Raw genomic sequence first — 24,313 nt, 5'->3', positions numbered from 1 at the left:
CCCAGTCCCCAGCCCCTACCTTGGGGGAGTCACTGCATGTAGGACTCCGTGGCCGAATCTCACAGATGAGACTGTCGGACTAAATTACTCCCAGGGTTGTCTTCGCCCTAAGACTTCTTGTAATAGCCCGACGACTGGCTTCACCCTCTCAGGCTCTCAGTTGGGTTTTCTCTGTTTTCCCTAGAAAACAAATTTCGCTTCAATCAGACGTGACCTGCTCTCCTTGAGTTACGGAAAAGACGGGGGCTTCGGGAAGATTTTCTTTTGCTGTCATTCCCCCGTTTCCGGATCCCGGAGGCCTCTTTCTCTGGTGGGTTCAGCCTACCAGTTCTAGTAAATTCCATGAAGGCTGGATGCTGGTAGCCCGGCATACTCCGGGCACATGCTCCTGTCGAGTCAGGTCCACGCATGCTGGTGAAATTGCTAGAAATCCATGAACAGTGAATTAAACAACTGTTCTCTGCAGGAACCACAAATCCATGAACAGTGAATTAAACAACTGTTCTCTGCAGGAACCACAATAATAGTTTTCAACCTCCACTGAACGCTGAGAGCTTTTTGAGACACTCAGTGCCCAGAGGCTCCCCAGAGCATTTGTTTTATTTTTCCTTAAATTTTTTAACATGTATTTATTTTTGAGAGGCAGAGACAGGGAGGGAGACACACAATCAGAAGCAGGCTGCACGCTCTGAGCTGTCAGCACAGAGCCCGACGCGGGGCTCGAACTCAAGAATGGTGAGATCGTGACCTGAGCTGAAGTTGGATGCTTTAACCGACTGAGCCACCCAGGCGCCCCTCCCCAGAGCATTTAAATTAGCATCTCAGAGCTGGACCCAGGATGTCTGCCTTTTTTTTTTTTTTTTTTTTTTTAAGATACCATAGGATTCCAGTGGGCAGCCGGGGTTGAGGACACTTGTCGGGAAGCGTGTATCAGGTGTATGATCTCTGTCCTCTTTGTTCATCTATGGCACGGACAGCTGTTTTTGGTTTCTTCCTGCTGTGTTTCCTTTGGCTTTTCCAACTAACTTTAACAGCTAAGAAGCCAATAACAAGCACGTTTGCCAAAAACGCAGCAATGCCAGTTGTCAGAAAAGATTCAGGGGCGTCTGGGTGGCTCAGTCGGTTGAGCATCTGACTTCAGCCCAGGTCATGATCTCCTGATTCACAAGCTTGAACCCCACGTGGGGCTCTGTGCTGGCAGCTCAGAGCCTGGAGCCTTCTTGGGATCCTGTGTCTCCCTCTCTCCCTGCCCTTCCCCAGTTCGTGCTCGCTCATGCTCTGTATCTCTAAAAAACATTAAACATTTTTGTTATTCAAAAGTTGAAAAAAGCCTGACAGGGATTCGTTTTGGCAAGGGGATTCCTGTGCTTTGAGAGAAGTCGGATAGAGAATCTCTAATATCCTGAGCTCCTAGTGATGAGGCTTTGGGCAGTGAGGCAAAATGATAGACATCCACGTTAGCCCTGTGTTGTGTTTTTTTTTTTTTTTTTCCTGTGTTCTTCATGATGAAGGCAAGTATCTTGAATTTAAACTGTTTCAGTTCTGTAGGTTGGCCCTTTTCCTGTGTAACCAATTCACTTGGGTCAAATAAATCATACTGATTTTTTTTCTTCAAAATTAGATACAGTTCTACCACAACTCCTTTGTGTACATTCACCATAAGATAGATGTATGCGTGTGGGTACAGGCTGTATTCTGTATAACTCATGCACTGATTTTTTTTAAGTTTATTTTGAGACAACGCAAGTGGGGGAGGGGCAGAAAGCAAGAGGGATAGAGCCTGATGCAGAGTTCGAACCCCCCAAAGCCGTGAGATCATGACCGGAGCCAAAACCAAGAGTCGGACGCTTAACCCTCTGAGCCAACCAACTGAGTGCCCTGTGCGCGGATTTATTCTTGGATACCTATAGAATTGACAAAAAAATCCACAAATCTTACTAGCACTTCTTTCTACGTGGCGAATGAACGTGAGCCTATTTTTATCAAGTCTACGATGTTGGGGGTGCAGTGCCTTATGACTTAGGTTTAGAACTTAGGAAAGAAGTGGTGTCAATCAAGGGCAGCTTAAGCTGGTCCCTTGTGTCTTTCCAGGGGGCTTTCCTTTTATTAAATTAATCTTCGAACCTCCACTGCACTGCCAGACTTGGCTTTTGTTAAGAAAACAAGATCCAGCTGGAGCTGTGGCCTGGAAACTTAAAAGCAGCCTCATAGAGGCTGCACCCCCACCCCCCGACCACCGGTGACCCCGTGAGTCTCTCTCTCCCTACGTGTGCATTTGCCTAAGTGTATAGTTTGTGCTCCTGCCTTTCTCTCTCCGACTCCGCCATCCCTTTCCCATCTGTGTCCGGATCCGGGAGGGCCATACCTTCCCAGGCACCCCTGCTCCCTTGCAAACACAAGTCTGCACGAAGACCTTTTGGAGAAGACACTGGGGCATTGGATTTTTTATACGTGAACCAGCTGGCTCTTGGACTTCCCACCGGGATTTCTCTTGGTCCCGTGTATAGGGGGGCATCCACACACCTGGCATGGAGTTCGGAGAGAAAAGGGGGGGGGGTAGGAAGTGGTCAGAAAACCGGGGGTCCGCAAACCCAGTCTGCAGGCGTGCTGGCATCTTTGCTTCAGAAGATGGCAGGTCTCTGGGGAAGATGCACTCTGGGTGAGACCTGCACAAAGTTTCAAACGGGTGCACTTCACCTCCTCAATGCGTTGGAGGTGACCCTTCCTCTGATTGGCACGCAAATGCATTGGTAGGAACTACAGGTGGAAGAAGGGTGGGCCAGCGGGGAGTGGCAGGGTCAAAGCCACAGCCTGGCTCTGCTCACAGCTGGTCACTGTGTGTTGGGGGGGAGGGGGGTGGCAAAAGCGATCTAATCCCATATTGAATCAGAAGCGAGATAAAAGAAGAAAGAAGTGGCTTTTAGTCTTAGGCCTCTGTTCCCTTACGGTCTTGCTACATTTGTTTGTTGGCTTAGTCCTAAATACCGAGGGTTTCGGCGAGTGTTAGACATCTTCCCATTTAAAATAACACTATTTGTAACGCCCTGCTTGCTAACAAAAACATTTACTGACTAATCTTTTCCTGAATGTCGAGTGTCATATGGAGCCCGTGTCGTAGGTGGTGGAAAAAGCTACTTTAGAAACAACTGTCTGAATGGCACGGCCATTTCTGGAAAAGAGTTGGACTTTTTTTTTTTTTTTTTTTTTTTATAAAGTTAAGTATTTACCCAAGTGAGACGAAAGCTTATGTCCACACAAAAATGCGTATGCAAATATTTACAGTGGCTTTTGTTTTGTAATTGCCAAAAACTGGAAACCAGCCAAATGCCTTGCATCTGGGAGTTGTGCACGGCCACGGTGCATCCCGATCATGGAGTACTACTCAGCGATAAACAGGAAGGAACTGCTCAGACATGTGAGAACGTGAACAGCTTTCAAACGCATCATGCTAAGTGGAAAAGGCCAAATACAAAAAGGCTGTGACCTCCTGTGTGATTTTTTAGGTGACATTCTTGCCGAGGAAGAGTTACAGGAACAGGAAACAGATCAATGGTTGCCTAGGGCTGGAGGGGTTTCGGGGACAGGATTGGGGGGGGGGGGATGGAACTGTTCTAGATCTTGATGGGTTACTGAATACACATGTACCAAATGTTGCAGCACCATACGCTTAAAAAAGTGAATTTTAGGGTGCTTGGGTGGCTCAGTTAAGCATCTGACTTTTGATCTCTGCTCGGGTCCTAATCTCAGGGTCGTGAGTTCAAGCCCCATGTTGGGCTCTGCACTGAGCATGAAGCCTACTCAAAACGTGGGTGCCTGGGTGGCTCAGTTGGTTGAGTGTCTGACTCTTGATTTCAGCTCAGGTCATGATCTCATGGTCATGGGGTCGGGGCATGGAGCCTGCATCTGTGTCTCTACCTCTCCCCTTCTCTTGCTCTCAAAAAAAAAAAAAAAAGGTGAATGTTACTATGTGATTCATGTGTGTGTGTATATATATATATATATATGAATAACGGCGTGGGGAGATGAAATCCCCTGTGTAAGATGGGGGGGGGGGGGGGGCTTTTACCCAGTATTGCCAATGTAAGGCATCAGAACTGTGGTGGCCAGAGTAGATTGGGTCCAGTCTTCTAGATGATTACCTCTGGCCACTTAGGACTTGATGAATGATTGGAAGGGCATCAGGACATCCAGACGCAGGCACACCAGAAAAGCCGGAACTATGCAATTAGGTATGGCCTGGGCAAAACTCGGCCAAACTCGGAGGCCTCTGGTCTCGTTCCCGTTCTCTTTGCCTTCAAATTCTGTCTTTTGTCCATGTGGATCATCTTGTGCTGGCCCACATTAGATATTCATTCCTACTACGAGAGTTATCATTTGAATTGCCCTGTAATGCGTTCGGTTGCCCCTTTGTGGTTCTGCGTGGACTTTGTGGATTGGTGTGGGTTAGTTGGCGAGGGCTGCTGGTCCCACAGATGAGGTCATTTCTCATTTCTCAAAGCTAGAAGTCCGAGATGAGGGCGTCCTCGGGGTGATGTGAGGGAGAATCTGTCCCTTGCCTCTCCCGTAGCTTCTGGGGGTTCGTGGCAGTCTTTGACATTCCTGAGCTCCTGCCACATCACCCCAATCTCTGCCTTCATCTTCGCACGGCTTTCTCCCTGTCTGTGCACCTGTGTCCTAATTTTCTCTTTTTATACGGGCAGCAATATGTAATGGGTTAGGGGCTCACCTTACTCCGGTATGGCCTCATGTTAATCATATCTGCAGTGACCCCCCTTTCCAAGGTCACATTTGGAGATACTGGGAGTTAGGATGGTCTCGCCTCACCCCAAATTTGGCAAACACACAGGTGCCCACAAGACTTATGTATCAAAGCTAAACACCTTGTCCAGGCTGCAGCGAAATAGAGATGATCCCTATACTTTTATTTCCTGAAAGCTACATCCAGAAGCAGGCTTTTTGATTGAACCTTTTCTTCCAGAATAGAGCCTAGAACTTCGAAGGTACGTTTTCACGGAATTTATGCATGGAACTCAACGAAAATACCGTATGCAAGGACGTTGGTGAAACCTATTAGCCGTTTTGGCCCAATTCTTAACAAGCGCTCCCTGGGCAGTGGCCTTCCTCCCATGATGTTTTCAACACAGGCCCCATTTCTCAAACGCACGGCGTTACTAAATCGCTTCCCGTAAGTGTGGTTTATTGAGAAGATAGTCCGTGGGCTGACTATCAGCTTCGATTTCAAATCATCAGTGGCCCTCAACTAACGTTCTGGAAGGATTGAAGCGGTCTCACCTGACATTAATCAGGTCGCAGGGGCGGCCCTGGTGTGAACCAGGGAAGACTAAACTGAGGTCATTCAGAAGTTGCTAGGCCAGTGTGCAGCTTTTCGAAGCCAGTTGTACAGATGGAGCATGAGCCCACCTGAGGGGAGGGGGAAGGTGTGAAGGAGCAGAAGAACCTTAGGATAGCATTTACTCTGAAGATTGCAGCCCTCATTCATTCAGCAAAAAGTACATTTAACACCCATGCTGTGCGACGTGAGTTTCAGGTATACAACCAGGTGACTCAACGACTCTGCACATCATGCGAAATTTCAGGCATTCTCTGTCCTCAGGATGCTCACACTGGACTGGGGAAGCCAAGCATTGACACTAGAATGACCTTCTATAGTGAATGGAATAATGAAGTGTAGACAAAGTTCTGTAGGGTTTCCAATGTCTATGGAAGTTACTCCAGTTTGCGGTAACCCTAGTAAGCCATAATTTCATTTCTGCCTGGAAAGTGGGGACACTTGGGTTTAAAAGAACTCTGGAAAGTTCCCCGATTCTCCCCCCCCTCCCTGTTTTGACTACAGTGTGTCAGTTAAAATGAGAACAGAAGAGCAGTAAACATGTTACGGAGACTGTGGGTCAAAAGTTAGGGTTGGGGGGCTGTGTTGGAGTTTCCCCAGATAAACAGAACCAATAAGATCTATATCTGGACGGAACTTGATTTCAAGGGATGGACTCCTGCAGTCGTGGGGCCAGAAAGTCTGAAATCTGTAAGGCAGGCCTGCGGGCTGGAATTTTGGGTAAGAGTTGCTGTAGCAATCTCAAATCTGACGGCTGGATGCTTAGGCAGATTTTCTGTGTTGTGGTCTGCAGGCAAATTGCTCTTTTTGGAACCCTATGTCTTGGCTCGTAAGATCTTCACATAGAAGAGGCTCCCCCTCATTACGAGGGGTAATCTGCTTTATTCAGAGTCTCCAGAGTCCAATGCTAATCACATCTAGAAAGTAACTTTACAGGCACATCTAGATGAAGTGTTTGACCAACCCACCCGTTGGCGTAGTCTAAGTTGACACGCAAAATTGACCGTTTCGGGGACATACGTCGGTATAGTCTTCACGCTCCTCAGGACTTTGCATCGTGAACGAAGCACCAATGTTCGAAGAGTTAATAGTTGATTTTCTTGAACCTTGTGCCGGGATTCGGCTTCTGCTTCCTGCTACACACAAGGCTGTCTCAAGAACTATAGCTCACCCTGCTTATCTGTATTTGCTGAAGTTTGAAAGTAAAGTTAATCCAGCCAAGCTTGCCCAAGCAATATAAATTATCTTGACTGATTTACATATTTTGACATTCCACATAAAGTAGGGTTTTTTTTTTCCCCTAAACAATGTGTTACCAAGTCATGATCGAGAACATGAAGAGAAAGGAAAAAATTGCTGTATAGTCATTTTTCTTCCTTGAAGTATTTCATTTGGAAACATGGTCAAAACAGTCCGTGACAAGGTCTGTGTGGTGCCATTTCATGTGGGTTTCATTATGTTAAAAAAAAAAAACAAAAAACACCCAAATCACCCATACGATATTATTTTAGTATCTCAAAAAATCGAACTGTGATAACAGGAAGTTCGGGACCTCTTTTTATTTAGTCTCCCTATAACAACAATTGGTTCCAGCTTCACAGGGCAAAGGAAACAAAATTTGTGACACCTACAATAACACTGGCTTGGCTGGATTAAACTCAACAGCAAGCTGATCAGGGAATTGATTTGAGGCTACAAGACATTTTTTAAAAACACTCCCTCACTGTTACGGGTTTTCATGGTTTATTTCTCTTTATGCTCCATGACTATGAAAATGCTAGTGAACTCCAAGGTGATGCCAGGCAATATGTTCTTCTCATTTTTGTTTTCTTCCCCCAGCGACCACCTCTACCAAAACAAGCACCACGAAGATCCATGTTGGTGCCCGGCTTAGATTGTTCTGGAGAGTAGGCAGGGTGTTGCTAGGTTTCTCCAGTGACTGAAGACTAGACCCTCCGGTAGGCTAAAGGCTAAGCTCTGTCCAGTGTCTGGACAACACTGAAAACTGGCTCAGATTGCTGGGCCCCTCCCCCAGAGTTTGATTCAGTAGGTCTGGAGTGGGGCCTTAGAAAATGACATTTCCAGCAAATTCCCAAGTCCGGATCATACGTTGAGAATCACTCTTCTGTGTGTCAGAGATAAACTAGAATAAATCAGTCTTGTTATAAGATGCAGATATTTCTACCAATTGTCCACATCCTCTGTTCCTTTAGTATTTAGTGGGACTACTGTACAGATAAAGGAAAAACCCCATTATAGGCCATGTAATCTGTTTTCTGAATTTTTTTTTATTTTTGAGAGATTGCATGCAAGCAGAGGAAGGGCAGAGAGAGAGGGAGACCCAGAATCTGAAGCAGCCTCCAGGTTCTGAGCTGTCGATGCAGAGCCCGACGTGGGGCTCGAACCCACGAACTGTGAGATCATGACCTGAGCCAAAGTCGGACGCTTAACTGAGCCAGCCAGGCACCCCTATAATCTATTTCAAAAAACACACACAAGAGTCACGTCATAATGCAGCAAAACAATATATGATGTGCCAAACATCTCAGCCTTTCCTTATGCCCTTAGCAAGCCCACCTCTAAAAGGAAAGAAGTTCATCTTGGGCTTGCTCCACTTTTGAGCAAAAACAGAAAAACATGTTTTACTTTGGGGGGGCTGATGACTATTACTCTAATCAGAAGCGGTAGGGTGAATTTCTGAGGCAAGCTCCTGCATTCCAACCCAGCGGTCATTTACCCCCTCGGATGGAGCATGAAATCGAAGCAATATGCGCCCCCCCCCCCCCCCCCCCCCCCCCCCCCCCCCCCGCTGAAGGACCCACTCTGTTGGATCTGGGCCCAAGGCACTGCTGGGGACCACATGAATGACGGAGGCCCCGATGCCTCAGTTGTCATCCTGGTTGGTGGGCGGCCGTGGGGCATCCAGCTCTCTCGGAGCCCCTGTGCTGGGATTCTGCCCTGATTCTTCTGCCCAGCAGAGGTTCTGCCCTGTGTCCTTCCGGGAGGCCTCCCACAGCACTTTACATGAAGGCAGTTTCCTTTTCATATTCTGGGAGGTCATTGTCCTGGCCACGTCACACAGGACTCTTCCTCCTTGGCTGTGATCTCGGGGTCCCTGCCCGAGCAACTATATTTGCTCATGGCTATTTGGGGCTCAAGTCAAATCCAAGAGAATCTATGCTGAGCGCTTGCAGAAGCCAGAAATGTTAGAGCGGGCAGATCCGGGACCAGAGGCACCTTCCTTAAGCGTCATTGTGCGTCCCTGATCAGAAACTCACTGCGGATGGTGTTAAGTTCTGTCTCAGAAGCCTGACTTTCCAAAGCCCTCCCCACCCGGCACGTAGCCTGTTTCAGGGAGCGGCTCTGCTTGGACTCACGTAACGTTTCGTCCCTCCTTGGTGAGGGCTCGTGTCCCCCTGGCAGACTCCGTGGTTCACGCCAGATTGTGGTGATGGTGGGCACACAGCTTCCTACTTCAGTTTTCCGGGCACGTAAACCAGGTGTTGCCCGGCTTCTAGAAGACGAGCTTCTGGCCTTTTCAGTTTAGCAATCTCCTTAGTTCTCGTGGTCAAGAGAGGGAGAAATCGGAAGGCTTACGTTACTAAAGGTTCTCTCGAAACCCTTCTGAGAAGAAAATAGTCCATTGGTTAGTATTGTGGAGGGCAGCCAGGGAAAAGAGCTCAGGAGACTCCTCACAGACATTCTGTGCTAGTTCCCTCCAAGAAGTCTTTTGGGGGAGCGGAGGAAGGCTGTTTGTGTCCAGTCACACCTCTGTTGCAATACGCACCCACCTCTCTGGCTGTACCGTTTCACTTGCACAGCCTGGCAGTAATCAGTCATTGGACAGAGTAGAGGCAGAATTCGGGGTCAGATCTCTTTGTAAACCAACCGAACAGCTGTGTGCCGGTGGCACCGGGACAGCGAAGCAGAATTGAACGTTTATTCCGCAGCAAAATCTTGGCCTTTTGTTTCTACCACATCATTGGAGATGTCAGGACTGGGAGGTGTTATGGACTGATTGTGTCTGCCCCACACCCCCAAAATTCATGTGTTGAAGCCCAACCCCCCCCCCCCCCACATGACTGTATTTGGAGACAGGGTCTTCATGGGGGATAATTAAGGTTACGTGAAGTCCTAAAGGTGAAGTTCTGATCGGCGGGATTACTGTCTTTGTGGGAAGAGACCCCAGAGAGCTCAGTTGTGTGTGCTCGCTCTGCCCTCGTGGGCACAAAGAAAAGCCATGCGAGGACACACATGGCTGCATCTGTAGCCCACGGCCAGACTCCTCACTGGACACCAACCCAGCCGGCTCCCTATCTTGGACTTGCAGAAAATAAATCTGTTGTTTAAGCCACCCAGCCCGTGGTATTTTGTTGTGGCTGCCTGAGCTGATGAATTCAGGAAGGGTCAGGCTTGGAAAGTGCTGGAAGGACCCCTGTAGAGACCCACTTCGGCCCCCACAAGGAATTTTCTTTCCTGCGGTTCTGTTCCTGGATGAATTCAGATTTCAAAAATTAGAAAAATAGCCACGACAGCAGTATTTTTGTAGCCTGTGAATAAATAGACAAAATTAAAACTTCAAAACAAGTTATGCATTTTTGAAAACCGTGCAATTTAAAAATAGCATCAGGGAAGGGATGTCTTGCATCCGTGTTCTGGTGCATGAAATACGAGTCTCCTGCTCAAACCTAGAGTGAGTGGGGTCTGCTTTAAATCTGCACATTATGGGGGCGCCTGGGTGGCGCAGTCGGTTAGGCGTCCGACTTCAGCCAGGTCACGATCTCGCGGTCCGTGAGTTCGAGCCCCGCGTCGGGCTCTGGGCTGATGGCTCAGAGCCTGGAGCCTGTTTCCGATTCTGTGTCTCCCTTTCTCTCTCTGCCCCTCCCCCATTCATGCTCTGTCTCTCTCTGTCCCAAAAATAAATAAACGTTGAAAAAAAAAAATTTAAATCTGCACATTATGGACAATGACTTTTATTCGTGTCGGAACAGAGTTTTGTTGTGCAGAGTCGCATTGTTGGCCGATCTTACAGTTCAGACCGTTCTAGGCAGAACATAGGACCTCAGCCCTGGAAAACACGCCAAGGAAGGACATTGGTTACCAACAGAGGCCTTAGTCACCAGCAGAATCACTATATTATCACAGGATCCACTTAGCAGCTTAGAATGGTCTGAGGGAAGGGGTTCCGGGGGGCGGGGCTCAGTCAGATGGGTGTCTGACTCTTGATTTCAGCTCAGGTCGTAATCCCAGGGTCATGAGATCGAGTCCCCAGTCAGGCTCCTTGCTGAGTGTGTGGAGGCTGCTTAGGATTCTCTCTCTGCCCCCGTCCCTTGCTCACGTGTGTGCTGTCTCTCTCAAAGAAAAATAAATGATGGTCAGAAGGTGAAATCCAGGGAACAAAGAGTGTCCTTTTGCTTCCCTATCTCTTCCTACGTTCGTTTTCCATCAGCTAACTGAAGTGTCTCCGTGTCCTCCAAGAGTCACAGGAGCGAGGGAGGTCTCACGAGATAAAGGAGCAGATGCGAGAACCTGCGTCTGATTATCTCTCTCGGTAAAGGCAGAATGGCTGTTCGTGTTACAGATAGGAAACAGTTTGCGATGTGACTTGTGGCGGTCATGTGGTAGGCCTCGGAAGCTTGTCTTAAAAAGAAGAAGAATCCGTTTAGTTTATCTTAATTGCTCATTTCACCACGACTTTCATCTTTAATGTCTTAGGCTTTATGGATTTTTTTTTTTTGGTAGCTAGACATTCCAGGAAGCATCCATCATTTTCCCGTCCCTCCCCCCCCACCAACTTGGAGGAAAAACGTGGTGGGGAGCGATATTTCTTAAGAGACAACTGTTACCCAGTCGTCGTGTCACTGGTGGTGTTTCTTACTAAGGGAACTTAGGGATCTTACTAATATGTTCAGATAAGATTAGCATCAGCAAGTCGGATCTTTGGCAGTGCGCAGAAGAGCAGAAAGTTCTTTCTCAGCATCATCGTCGGGCATTTCTTGCCTACTTTGTTAGGGGGCTTTTTTCAAACACGTGTCTGAAGAGCCCGTACTTGAGGATTTTACGGACTCTCTAAAGTTACGGTCGTTGAAGGATGGTACTTCCGCCCTTTTAGGTGAATCTTCTATGTTTTTGCTTAAATCTTACAGCGTTTCTGAAGACAAGTTTAATTAGGGAATACTTGGAGGTTATGCACGTGAGCCGGAAGCAGACACGTTCAGTATTAAAGTGTTCCCCTGCTCCCCCTACCCCACCCCAGAAATTTGTCCTCAAGGTGGTCGTAAGAGTCCAATGAATAGTTGTTTATAACGGAAACAGATGCATTATGAGTGGTCCCGGAAGAGGCGTTTTGTGCTACCGTGTAAGAGGGAAAGCTATACCCTGTGGGTGAAATGATTGGCTGATTCGATTTGCTGTCGCTGGAGCCCCTTGTTGTGGGTCCTGGCATTTCGCTATCAAAGTCCTCTTGGGTGTGTTCTTTCAGGGAGTACAGTAGAGCCTCCTGTGGTCTGGACGGTGCCTCCTGGAGTGGCGAGGCCAGAGGTGGTGACTCAGGAGTCGTGGGGGGAGTGATGACCGGAGACGGGGTGGGGTGCTGTGGACAGGAGTCCTGAAGTAGACTGAAAAGTTCTGCCTTCGACTAGCTTTTTTTAAGTTTGAGAGAGACCAAGAGAGTGCAAGCAGGGGAGGGGCAGAGAGAGAGGAGAGGGAGAGTCCCAAGCCGGCTACACATGGTCAGTGCACAGAGCCCGACGTGAGGCTTGAACCCACGAAACCATGAGATCATGACCTGAGCCGAAATTAAGAGTGGGACGCTTAACCGACTGAGCCACCCAGGCACGCCTTAGAGTATCTTAGGCGTTCAGTTGGGCTTCGCATATGACTTTGGGGAGAAAACAGTTTGAAAACTCAACAGGGTGCTTAAGAATCTAACAGGATACTTGTGCTGTTTAAAACAAAAAAGTTGACAACTCATCTTGCCCTCTTTGCCGCAGGGGTCTGGGTTTGTCCTTCTTGTGCAGGCAGGGCTGGCTTCATGGCCACATGGCCTCTGCAAATGCCCAGGACCCCGTGCTCAGAAGGGCCCTGCATATAGTTTAATGCCCTTCTGTCACCATTTTGAGAAGTTTTTGTAATTTTTGAACAAGGACCCCACATGTTGTTTTTAGAGAGAAGGAAAGGGGCGGAGGCAGGGGACGTGGGGCGGTAGAGAGAGAGAGAGAATATGAGAATGAATATCTTAAGCAGTTTCCACACTCAGAGCCTGACTGGGACTCAATCCCACGACCCTGGCATCATGACCTGAGCTGAAATCAAGAGAAGATCAACAACTGACTGAGCCCCCCCTCCAGGCGCCCCATGGGCCCCACATTTGCAGCTCGTGCTGGGTCAGACAGATTATGTAGTTGGCCTGCCTATACGGTCTCAGCCTAACCCTGATTTCGGGCCCTGAAGTCTTCGTGCTCTAGTCTGGCTCAGGTCTGGGGCATAGAGTGTGTCCTAAATCCTGCAGCCCCGTCTGCTGTGAAGCAGCCCTTGACAGAATTTGTCAGCTATTCTCCTTGGGGCTGGATCCCTTGTCCTCAGCCTGTGCCATTGGCTGGGATCCTGTTCCTGTTTTGAACAAAGCAGACAGACTTCCTGGAAATCTGACCTACCTCTTCGTTTTTCTTTTCTTTTTTTTTTAAACGTTTATTTTTGAGAGCACAAACAGAGGAGGGGGCAGTGAGAGAGGGAGACACAGAATCCGAAGTAGGTTCCAGGCTCTGAGCTGTCAGCCCAGAGCCCGACATGGGGCTCAAGCCCACGAACTGTGAGATGGTGACCCGAGCCAAAGTGAGACACTCAACCGACTGAGCCACCCAGGCGCCCCAATCTGACATACCTCTTACCTGACAAAGTCCCGACCTCAGCCCCCCTCTTGCTTACTCCCCTCCCCCTTCCCTGCATTTTGACAGGCTGAGTCTCCCCGAGAAGGCCACCACCTGAACCAAACACGTAGAGCCTTGCTTCTCCTCCCATTGGATCTCCCTAGCCCCTGACCTGGCTCCCCCTTCTCTGTAGAGGCCTGTCAGCCAGCCCTGTCGTGAACATGGGAACAAAGCCAATTTTTCAGTTCTGTTGCAGTGGTCATGCTGGATTATTGAAGCCATCACGTTTGCTGGTTTCAGCTGGGATTCATGTGACCGACACCCGAATACGTGTTTTGAAGTCCACTTGTGATCTGCCTTTAAATCACTTCTAGGTCCGTTCTTTGTGTCCTACTTTCAGCACCACGGACCTAGCCCAGGTCTTTATCACTTTGTTCTTGGTTTCTTGAAGGCAAGGGCTTTCTGAAGTTGTCTCTGGTTTCTCCTCCATCAACCTCATACGGCCTCAGCATTCATTGGCCGTCGTTCCAGCTACAGGATTTGAACATGCTCCCCATGCAGGAAGCTGAGTGCTATGGAGGAAGCACGTTGTCATGATATAGTCGTTGAGACTGTTGGTGAAATAAAAGACAGCTAATAATAGCTACAGAGGAAGTGCTGGAAGCATTGTCCTATATAATGAGAAAATTTGAAATGAGCCAGATATATATCATTGTGTAGAGATGGTTAAATCATGATCGATCTGTACCAATGAATACTATGCAGCCATTTCAAGTACTCAGTGTCTGCAGAAGAAATAGCATTGACTGGGGATTGGGGGCAGAAAACGTGAACAGGTCTCAGTCAGTGAAGAAGGAATTAGAGTTCCTGGAGCGAAGAAACCACTGGCTCACATGGAAAGTTCCAGAAGGTGGGGTAAGCAGGCGTGTGCCAACACCAAACCTGGTTGGATGGTCCTCTCAGAGCATTCCAACTACAAGAGCCATTCAGGGAAACCATCTTTCTAATAATTAGCAGGTCAGGTCTTCATTTACTCTGAATTCTTAGAACACTTGCCTTCTGAAAACATTTTAAATTACAAGTACAAAGTCATCTAAAATTCAAACTTTTTATAGAAAGGCATAATGGAAAAGGTTAAATTCCCCTGGATCCTACCCAGTAGAGACTATGATTCACTTGCTTTAACTTTATATTCTCTTTTTAATGCTTATTTTTAACAGAGACTGAGCATAAGAGGGGGAGGGGCAGAGAGAGAGAGGGAGACACAGAATCCGAAGCAGGCTCCAGGCTCTGAGCTGTCAGCACGGAGCCCGACGCAGGTTTCGAACTCACGAATGGCAAGATCATGACCTGAGCCGAAGTCAGACACTGAACCAACTGAGCCACCCAGGCGCCCCTTAACTTTATATTTTCAATGCACAAAGGGAGGTAATTTATAAATACAAAAATGAGTTACTGTGTGCATACACCCTGTATTCTTTTCACTTGCTATATACGTTTTCCCACATCAGTACACACACTGAGCTACCACCGATTTGGAGTTATGGTCATGAACAGTCTTGTACCTTGTGCAGCTGGTGCACACGTCTTACCAACTCCTCACTCTTAAACCTTTTTATTGATGAGAATTGTCTTCTAATCTCAGAAGCATGAGAATTCTGTGTACCTAGTAGGCGTTCAGCAGAGACTCAGTGGCTGAATTGAAGCCCAGGGAGCTTCGTTTCCAACCACCCATCGACGTTGGCTTGCTTTTAGCAGAGAGGGCCTCACCCTGTGAGACCCAGTGATGCTCAAAACTCTGTGTCCTTTGAGCCGGTCAGAGGAGGTCCACGGCCAAAATCAAATCGTGGCATCACTTTCCTAGCTCACAGGAGGAAAAAGGTAAAGCAGAATTTTCTTCATCTTATACATTTCCCGTATATTTTTTAGAAACCCTTGATATTTGCTGCCGATTGTTTGCTTATGAGTATTGGCCAGATGGCCAAATGAATGCACAAGCAGTGGACAAACATCGGAAAAAAATTAGGAACAGCTGATCATGTCTTAGCAGATTTGTCGTCCCCTTCCTCCCAACACACACACTCAAGTGTGGTTGAGGTTTTGTGTTGGACACAGGACAGAGAAGCATCCTGTGTTCTGTCGGGGATGCATCCCTGCCGTGGCATTGGCGCTGGTGCCATACCGCCTAGTGGGGCTCGGGCTGCGCTCGTCTCCACACACCCCCCCAACCTAATCATGGACACAAATGCACCAGAGAATAAAAATATGTAAGCATGGGGAGCCTGGGTGGCTCAGTCGGTTAAGCCTCTGACTCTTGATTTTGGCTCAGGTCATGATCTCACAGTCCTGAGATGGAGCCCTGAGCACGAGGCCTGTTTGGGATTCTCTTTCCCTTTCTCTCTCTGCTTCTCCCATGCTCCTGCTCTCTTTCTCTCTCAAAGTAAACACATAAATGCTTAAAAATAGGCAAACGTTCCCATAGACGTGCCAACAGTTCTCGTTTTAAGCTTAAGCAATCCATAAACTTGATGTATACGGAACACTGCTGCTCAGTTAAGGAAGCAGAAACAGCATGGCTGAGACTAGATTGAAGAGTCCAAGAGAAATTCACTTCAGGCCCGGTGGCGACACGGACAACTGTACCCAGCGATGTGTGACCTCTTTCCACACCCCTCAGGGTGAAGGCTCTTGCAGTAGAGACGTCGGAGTTCTCTGCAGTGTCAGAGGGCCAGGGGCTGGTCAGTGACGAGAGTACATGGTGTGGTTGGGGAACCAACGCCTGGGTCCTGGTCGGAGCTCACCTGGTTTTAAGAAACAGATCCAGGGAGGCAAAGTCGTATTGCCAGGATCGGGGGGCTGTCCAAATGCACCAATTTGCCCGTGATGGGAAAAGTCTACTCTGCTCCCCAGTTCTGCCAGATTTATGTCTCTAAATTTCTTAGTATTCTAAAAAAGGAGATTTGGATCGCTTCTTGGTCTCCTCATGGGTTAGTTTCCCGTAGGTCAGGTGTTCATGCCAAGCCCGTCAGCCTGTGTGTGCGCACACAGGCCTATGTATTTTAGAGATCTGAGAAGTCACAGGTGAGCCTATGACCATGTATACTGCTTTTGTCCTGGGACTTTGATTTTCGACTCTCCTGCAGATGAATGGCCCTGTATGAGGAGCCCTGTGCTTCATCTTCAACCAACTATAGACTGTAAATAATCTACGTGGACGCTGAATCGGGGAAAGCTGTCCCCACCTTGTTGCAAAGTGGCCTTGGATTTTTGCGTAAAAGTAAGTTTCCTGATCTCACGAACCAGGCAGTATTTCCTTCAGCTAGAAAACAGGCAAGTGGTGGTAAGGCAAATGGAGTGGTTCAACAGGTAAAAGCTGCAGTTACGCAAGATTAAGTTCTAGAGATCTGTGTACCAGGTCCGACAGTTAACGGTACTGTGCTGTGTACTTAAAATTTTCAGCAGGTACAGCTCCTGTATTCTGCCTACGGTAATAAACTACATGCATAATATATACATTCATATTATATACAGCTTTGGCTTTTTAAAGGTGCGTGCTGAGTCACGTAGAAAGTGAAATACAGGGGCAGTTCTTGAGATGGTCTCTGTCTCCCTCTCCTCCCCCTGCAACCTCTCTCTGCTCATGCTTGCTCATGCGCTCTCAAGATACAAAAATATCAGATAAAAAAGTGAACCACAGATCTGCCTGAGTCGCCAAACAGAGTTGCCTTGTGCTCTTATTTGGGAGAGAGTCTTGGGGGTTTTTCTACCTAGGACTTTCTCATCTTCGACACAGGGTGGTCATGACCATGATATGGTTAAAAAAAACCCTTGGGGCGCCTGGGTGGCGCAGTCGGTTAAGCGTCCGACTTCAGCCAGGTCACGATCTCGCGGTCCGTGAGTTCGAGCCCCGCGTCGGGCTCTGGGCTGATGGCTCAGAGCCTGGAGCCTGTTTCCGATACTGTGTCTCCCTCTCTCTCTACCCCTCCCCCGTTCATGCTCTGTCTCTCTCTGTCCCAAAAATAAATAAACGTTGAAAAAAAAAATTAAAAAAAAAAAACAAACCCTCAGTTACATATTCCGATACAGTTTAGTAAAGATACGTGTATTAGGGACTTAGAGGAGCAGAAACACTGATAAAATGAGACTTATTACGAGTGCCCACAACTGTGCCCAGTTCAACAGTCCCTCACCTCTGTATCTGATGCTGAACCTGAAGTCTGTGGGGCTGGCATTGGAAGGAAAGATGGAAACGGAGAAGAGCAAAGACGAGCTGGAACCTGTGTCCCGCTGCCTCTAGGCCTCTGGCTCGTACACCGTGGGCAGCCTGCGGGAAAAGCTGGTCCAGGATGCTCAGAGGCTGAAGGGAGCGCGGGCCCAGCTGCTGCCCCAGGAGGTGTGGCGGCGCCTGCTGCCCTCTGATGACCTCAGGAACATGGCGAGGCCTGGTTGCTGTCGCACCTCCCTCTTAACTGGTGTTCACGTAAACGTACCAGCCTTCACGTAAAACTATCCAGGGCCAGAAAGCCCCAGCTTAGCTGAGCTGGTGCAGCACGAACGCAGCCGAGTCTGAAGATGTATAAACATTCCCATCAATGATGCGAACCATTTTATCTTTGCCTTAAGCTATCCATAAGATGGGTTTCCAGGGAGTACCTCTTTCCTTGAATGCTATCACTTAAGGGGAACCAAGGAAAAGCGGGGGAAACATCCGGGTTGAAGTTAGGATGATGTATTCCTCAAATAATTTCAGAACTGACCCGATCCTTAAAACCTGCTAAAAATGGTTGGTGCTCTGAGCAGAAAGGAACCTTCTCATTAAATCCCAACACACGAGGTCACTGTCGTGGGTCTTGCTCCAGCTGCCTTTAATGCTGCATAAACCTCTCTCTTCTGCAGCTGGGTCACATTCAGTAAGTGCTTACAGCACATCTGATTAAGGTCAGTCCCAGGGCTTCCATGAATCATCTCCAGGAAGGAATGCTGGGGAGGCAATGTGACTGCAGGTCACTTTCTTCTGTCTTGCTGCTCCGAGGACGACTCCTGCTCTGCGCTCCATCACGTCCCCCACATTAATCGTTCCTGGAAGACAGAACACAGCTGGACCCTGAACACGCCCGGGACTTGGCCACAGCTGGGATTTGGCCCTGCCGCGATCTCAGGGGCTCCGAGGGCAAGATGCCTTGTCTGTCTCTCCTGCATTTCCCAAAGCAGCCCACGCCGAAGCCGCAGCAGGTAGGGCCACTGAGATGTCCTTCAAGGCGGTCACCAAACAGGAGGCTGGGTGTCTAGGGGGAGGGGCAGAGGTCCTGGGACAGAAGAGCCAACCGGGGAGCTTGCATAGCTGAGACCTGGGTGTCCCCTGCTTCTGAGCGAGCCCTGGAGATGAAGAGAATCTGAATATCATGTGCGTCGAACGAGCGTGTCCTCGTCAAGGCTGCAGGCAGCAGAGTTTCCCTCTGGCGAGCTCTGTCACACCCCCAGCTCCTGAGCTACGGTTTGACTGCCCAGACAGGACTTCATCTGTAACAGATGGAGTCGGTCTGTTGCTTTAGGATGTGTGAGCTGTGACCACGACGCCGATTTCCCTTCATGTGATAGAAAATAAAGAATGACTCCAGGTCGCTGGCATTTGCACAGATAGGGCGGCATTTCTTTCAACTTCTGAAGATTCAGAGTGGAAGCAAAGACTCCCACGGTAATTTAGCACAGCACCTGCTCCCCCAGGCAAAGAAAGTGACTTCAGTCCCTTTAATCTTGCCGGACTAGAAACCCAAAGAGCGTGGGAACCAGACTCGTGAGTTCTAACGCTGGACCCAGACTTTTGGAGCAGAAGCTGAACATCACCACTGGTTTGGGCAAACGTAACAGGAGAGACCGTAAGAGCTGAGGCCGTGGGTCATGGGGTGCTTATATGGTTTAGAGAGACTGGAACATACCTTTTAAAATTTATCAGGGGCGCCCGGGTGGCTCAGTCGGTTAAGCATCCAGCTTCAGCTCAGGGCATGATCTCGCGTTTCGTGAGTTTGAGCCCCGCGTCAGCCTCTGTGCTGACAGCTCAAAGCTGTCAGCCTAGGATTCTGTCTCCCTTTCTGCCCTTCCCCTGCTCATGCTCACACATGCTGTCTCAAAAATAAACATTTTTTAAAAATTTATAGAAGTTTACTGTCAAATTCAGCTCTCCCTCCCAAGAGAAAAAAGCCAGGGATCCCTGTGTTTGTTTAAACTTCATTTTTTGAGTATTGGGTAATCAATAATTCTCGTTGAAGGACTATTAAAATGCATGATTTCAAAAAAATGTAGATTCTGAAACCACTTATCGCTGTATTTCCCACTAGAGCTGAATGGGTAACATTTTCCATTTGTCTGTTAAGTTGGCTCTGAGAGAACAACATGAATGTCACAGCCAGAGGAATCTTAAGAAATCCTGTTCTCCAACTGTTTTATTATACAAATAACTTCAAATCCATGCCTGGCTTAATTAAGGTCTCTGCTAGTTACTGGCAGAATTTGGCACTGTGGTTTCCCATTCCAGCCTTTTTCTATACCTCAAAGCTGCTTTATTCTCTCCAGACACTGGGGCATGCCATTGGAGACCTGTGGTCCCACTTCATATGAGCACATTTCCAGGTAGTGACTGGGCCAGGCCAGAAGGGCCACAGCCTGCACCCCTGGAATCTCTCCTCATCTGCCTCCACGAGACTGTCCCCCCTGCTGGACTGTGAACCACCTTCTCGCATAAAATCTGCAATGTGATAGGGAGAGAAGAGATCCCAGTCGCCTGTGGTTATCTGGCACATCTAACTTTGGAGTCCTTGTGAGTTGGCCACGTTGGCCTGTCATTCTAGTGACCCACAGGGAGTTGGCAACGACCTGAACACGATCGTTGCTCAAAGAGAGATTTGGGTTGCTCACAGGCCCTCTGGTCCTCCGTGAAATCATGAAATTCTTCATGCTGGTTGATCTGTTTTAAGCCAGATGATCATGTGGGCAGGTCCTCTGCAACAGGGTCCACACACAGCCACGGATCAAAAGTGGCAAACTGTCCTTACATTTTTAAAATAATGAGCCAGCATCTCTCCCTAATTTTTGTACCCCGGGTCAAGCTTGTGATGTGGAAAGAAATGTCCTCTCTTCTCATTGAACGCTGAGCAGTAACCAGATTCTCTTCTAGATGGGAGCTGTCTACAGCAGCGTCCCCTCTATAGTCTGGAAGGGGGTAGAAAGTTCCTCCATCCTCGGCTGTGCCTTGCAACACCACAGACGTGTTTTATTTCCACTTCCAGAGCCAGAGGGATCATCCCTCCTCAGGCCTCCAAGTCACCGAGTGGTGACGGGCTGCAGGGCAGGAAGAGCAGCGTGGCATCTGTGGCCAACCCAGGTTACGGAAGTCAGAGTGGTGACAGGTCCCTTCCCCCTTTCAGGGATCTGGGCTCCGTAACAGGAGACTGTTTACGAGGCGGGCCCTGCCCACCTAAAAAATGTGCTATTCCCAACCAGAAAGTGTCGCGGCAGGTTGGGATTGTGCCCCAAACTTTATCCCTTTGACTTCACCCCTGGGACAGAAAGGATTTTCATGGCTTGAGTTTGGTGCTACCGAAAAGGCACAACAGCGTTTCTCCGTGGCTGTGACGCCATACCCATCCAGGGCCCAGCAGCCAGTCTGTTGATTCCAAGTGGGGCCATCACTGCGTCTGGGTTACATATGCCTGGTTTGTGCAGTAACTGAGTCGCTCTACTTGAATGTAAGAACCTCTCTGGGCCTCAGTTGCCTCACCTGCCAAGTAAGCGGGGTCCCCTGTGCCTCTGAGGGTCTAGTGTCCTGAGTGCCCGTACTCCCGTGGGACCGATGCTACTCCTGATGTATCTCCCTGATGTTACTATTTTTATCTTTGTACGGCTGGACAGCTGAGTCAACTACATGATCAGAGGAAGGTCAGCTTCGGTTCAAGGGAGGAAAACTCCACCTTTAATACAGCCTAAACGCTCATCGTAAGAGCGTCTACGGGGTGGTTGAACGTCTGACTCTGATTTCGGCTTAGGTTGTGATCTCGTGGTCCTGAGATCGAGTCCTGCGTTGGCTCCACGCTGAGTGTTGGAACCTGCTGAAGATTCTCTCTCCCCCCTCTGCTTACACTTGCATGCTCCCAAAAAAACCAAACAAAAAAACACCTTAGGAAAAGAAAAGAGCATCTCCAGTGATGTTGTCCCCCCTGCCAAATGATTACGTGGCTTCTTTCACTAGAGAAGTGAAAATACTCTACGTTTGCTGTAGCCTGTCGCCTAGAATTATTTATTGTGATACTAAACGAGTTTGACCAGGTATCTTCTGTTTTGATGGCGACAACTTCCCAGAACAAAGTCCTCTTTCTAAATGAGGTTTCCTGCTAGGAAAACTCCGCTGGACCCGTCGCCAACTTTGACGAACGTTCCTTTCAAATTAAGTGAGCAAATGGGTACTCGGGATAGCGGAAGCCTAAGGAGTTGTCAGATTGCCTCCAGACACAGCACCAGGACGCACAGTAACAGGAATGTTTTTAAGGCCATCTTGCCAAAAACCGGATGAAGAGAGGTTCTTTCCCTGTGGCCCTGCGAGTTCGTGAACCGCCCCCCCCCCGCCCCCCCCATGAAACCCACTACGTGTGTTCCCTCCTCATCACAACAGGCAGCAAGATACAAACATCCCGGAGGAACCATGGCTATGGCATTTTGCTGCTCATTTCATCAAGGGGTGGAGTCCCTGTCGCCGTCTCTCACGGCGTCCTTTGGACAATAGGATGTGACAGAGCGATAATGTGCAAGTTCCATGGCCTTCGCCGCAAGAGGCGGGCCGGCTTTTGCCTCTCTCTTGGAATGCTCCTGCCCCCACGTGAGGAAGTCCGGTCTTCCTTACTAAATGATGACAGGCCCCAGAGAGAGGTGGGCCCAGATGACAGCCAGCGTGGGGGCGCTAGCCATATGAGTGAGGCCATCTTCTAGCCTCCAGCTCCGGGCCAGCTGCCAAATGGCTGCAGCCAGACGCGTGAGTCAAGACCAGAACTGCCCAGCTGAGCCCAGCCCCAGTGGACAGTGATGACCAAATAAGTGATCCTTGTTCTAAGCCACTGAGTTTCGGGGTGAACTGTTACCTAGCAATAGAGAGAAGCCACATAGCTCTGCAGTGCAGACGGAGAAACGTGAATCAGGATCAGGAATGTGAAGTAACTTGGCCAAGGGCTATAGAGGCAGTAGGTGGGCGCAGTCCTGATTTGACTTAGGTCTTTGGGATATCACATTCTCCTTTGCTTGTCCGTGTCAAAACTATTCCACCTAAGTGGAAAAAGTCCTGAATTTCAGGAAATGTGAAGGAGCAGCTTCTTATAAGCAGATGATGGTAAAGATTAGTTAAAACATAATTTTTTTTAGTAGTTTTCTGCTTCTATTTGTTAGGAAGTGTTTTCCAAAATGGCTTCAGAGAATGTATCGCCTCTCTTTTTAGGAGCAGGATTCTTGAGCTTACAGGGTTCTTCAGCTAATGTTCTGACCTGGGGCTTGGGTAGGCACAATTCCTCTGAAATACGGGTCTTTTCGTAGGGGCTTTCTAGTCCAATGCACTTGATGAAAAGGTTTACTAAAGGATCATCCGCTGTAGAACTTGGCTGTCTGAAGCTTGTGAAGTCTTACAAGTGAGGGCCCTTCTAAAGCGTGGGGCCACCAAAGAGGCGGCAGGACATTTTTTCCAGACAGGACCAGATAGTATTTTGAGCTTTGCGACCCATACGGCCTCGGTCAAAACTAAACTCAGTTCTGCCTTTGTAACTTGAAATCAGCTGTAGGCAATATGTAAACAAGTGAGCGGAGCTGTGTTCCGGCAAAATTTTATTGACAAAAATGGCAGGCCAGACTTTATCCATGGTTCATAGTTGTTTCCACGACCCCTGAATTAGAGGAAGACTGCCCGCCAATTAGAGGAAGGCCGCCTATAGCTGAGCTGCTGGCCCGGGTGTCTGCAGGGTTTGAGTGATTGCATAGCTTCCAGGTGGCTGTTACGTAGAGGGACTCAAGCTAGGAGTGCACAAGCCAACAGGGTCAGAGCAAGAGATGCTTTTTAAGGAATAGCCCCCTCATCCCAGCAGACTCCCGAGGAAGCCCGGTGGCTGACAGCCATCTGGCACGCGAAGTTCCTCAGTTGTGTCCTCGGGCAAATTATCTTTGAGGCTTAGCCTGCTTATCTGTACAATGGGGAGGGTAATGAGGAACAGACTCTGCAAAATGGGTGGGCTCTTATGTCACAGTGGTGGTGTCATGCTCACGGGGGGAGGGGTCAGGTTCTGTGCTCTCCTTACCCAGCGTGGAGAACAGCCGCAGATCATTGATTATTGCCCATGAGCTTGGCGAGAGGCACGCTAATTGCCCGACCAGACACTACGTCTCTGAAGTGTTGTTGGCTCCTGGTCTTGCTTGTTCGTCCCCTGGTCTGAGACTTGACCTCTCCATCATTGTTTTCACCTCACTGGTGACAGAGGTGGCAGGGCAGACGGGGGTTTGGTGCCTGGTGTTCCCAAGGGTTTAAGCTGCTGGTTGGCAGAGGTGGTTACCTTGGGCCCAGGTGCATCAGAGGGTGTCTATTTTTTTTTTTAACGTCAGCCTGAATCAATGAGATCAAATAATACCTTCCCTTAAATCGGTTTGCCCTTGTGTCCCTCCAGGGATGCCCGTGATACTGTTTGCTCCTTCCAGCTGCAGTTTTGTCTGGCTGGAATTCTTCTGGGGGATGGTAGAATAATAAGAATAGCTTACTTACCAGTCTACATCCACCATGGTTATTTTCACCGGTGTTCCATTTCTAGCATGCCGCCATATTCGAATCAGATGCTGCCGCTTTAAAGTGCGGGTTATTTTAGGTTTTAGAAGTGTGCGTGAGGGCGCCTGGGTGGCTCAGTCGGTTGAGCGGCCGGCTTCGGCTCAGGTCATGATCTCACGGTCTGTGAGTTCGAGCCCCGCGTCGGGCTCTGTGCTGACAGCTCAGAGCCTGGAGCCTGTTTCAGATTCTGTGTCTCCCTCTCTCTGACCCTCCCCCGTTCATGCTCTGTCTCTCTCTCTGTCTCAAAAATAAATA

At 48.7% G+C, this 24,313-nt stretch overlaps 1 protein-coding gene and 1 long non-coding RNA gene across 6 annotated transcripts in view; both read left to right on the top strand.

Moving 5' to 3' along the window:
• The window catches only part of CCBE1 (collagen and calcium binding EGF domains 1), a 258,831-nt gene that overhangs the window by 106,355 nt on the left and 128,163 nt on the right, over positions 1-24,313 (top strand). The gene's annotated exons all lie outside the window — the stretch shown is intronic.
• The window catches only part of LOC123587434, a 37,158-nt gene continuing 13,698 nt past the window's right edge, over positions 854-24,313 (top strand). Inside the window, exon 1 of the long non-coding RNA XR_006707300.1 lies at positions 854-24,107. This is a non-coding gene — a long non-coding RNA (uncharacterized LOC123587434). The remainder of the gene's footprint in view (positions 24,108-24,313) is intronic.

Source organism: Leopardus geoffroyi, chromosome D3 (assembly GCF_018350155.1).
Source record: "Leopardus geoffroyi isolate Oge1 chromosome D3, O.geoffroyi_Oge1_pat1.0, whole genome shotgun sequence".
Taxonomy (NCBI): domain Eukaryota; kingdom Metazoa; phylum Chordata; class Mammalia; order Carnivora; family Felidae; genus Leopardus; species Leopardus geoffroyi.
Note: the sequence above shows the minus strand (reverse complement) of the source record. Positions and strands in the feature narration are given on the sequence as shown.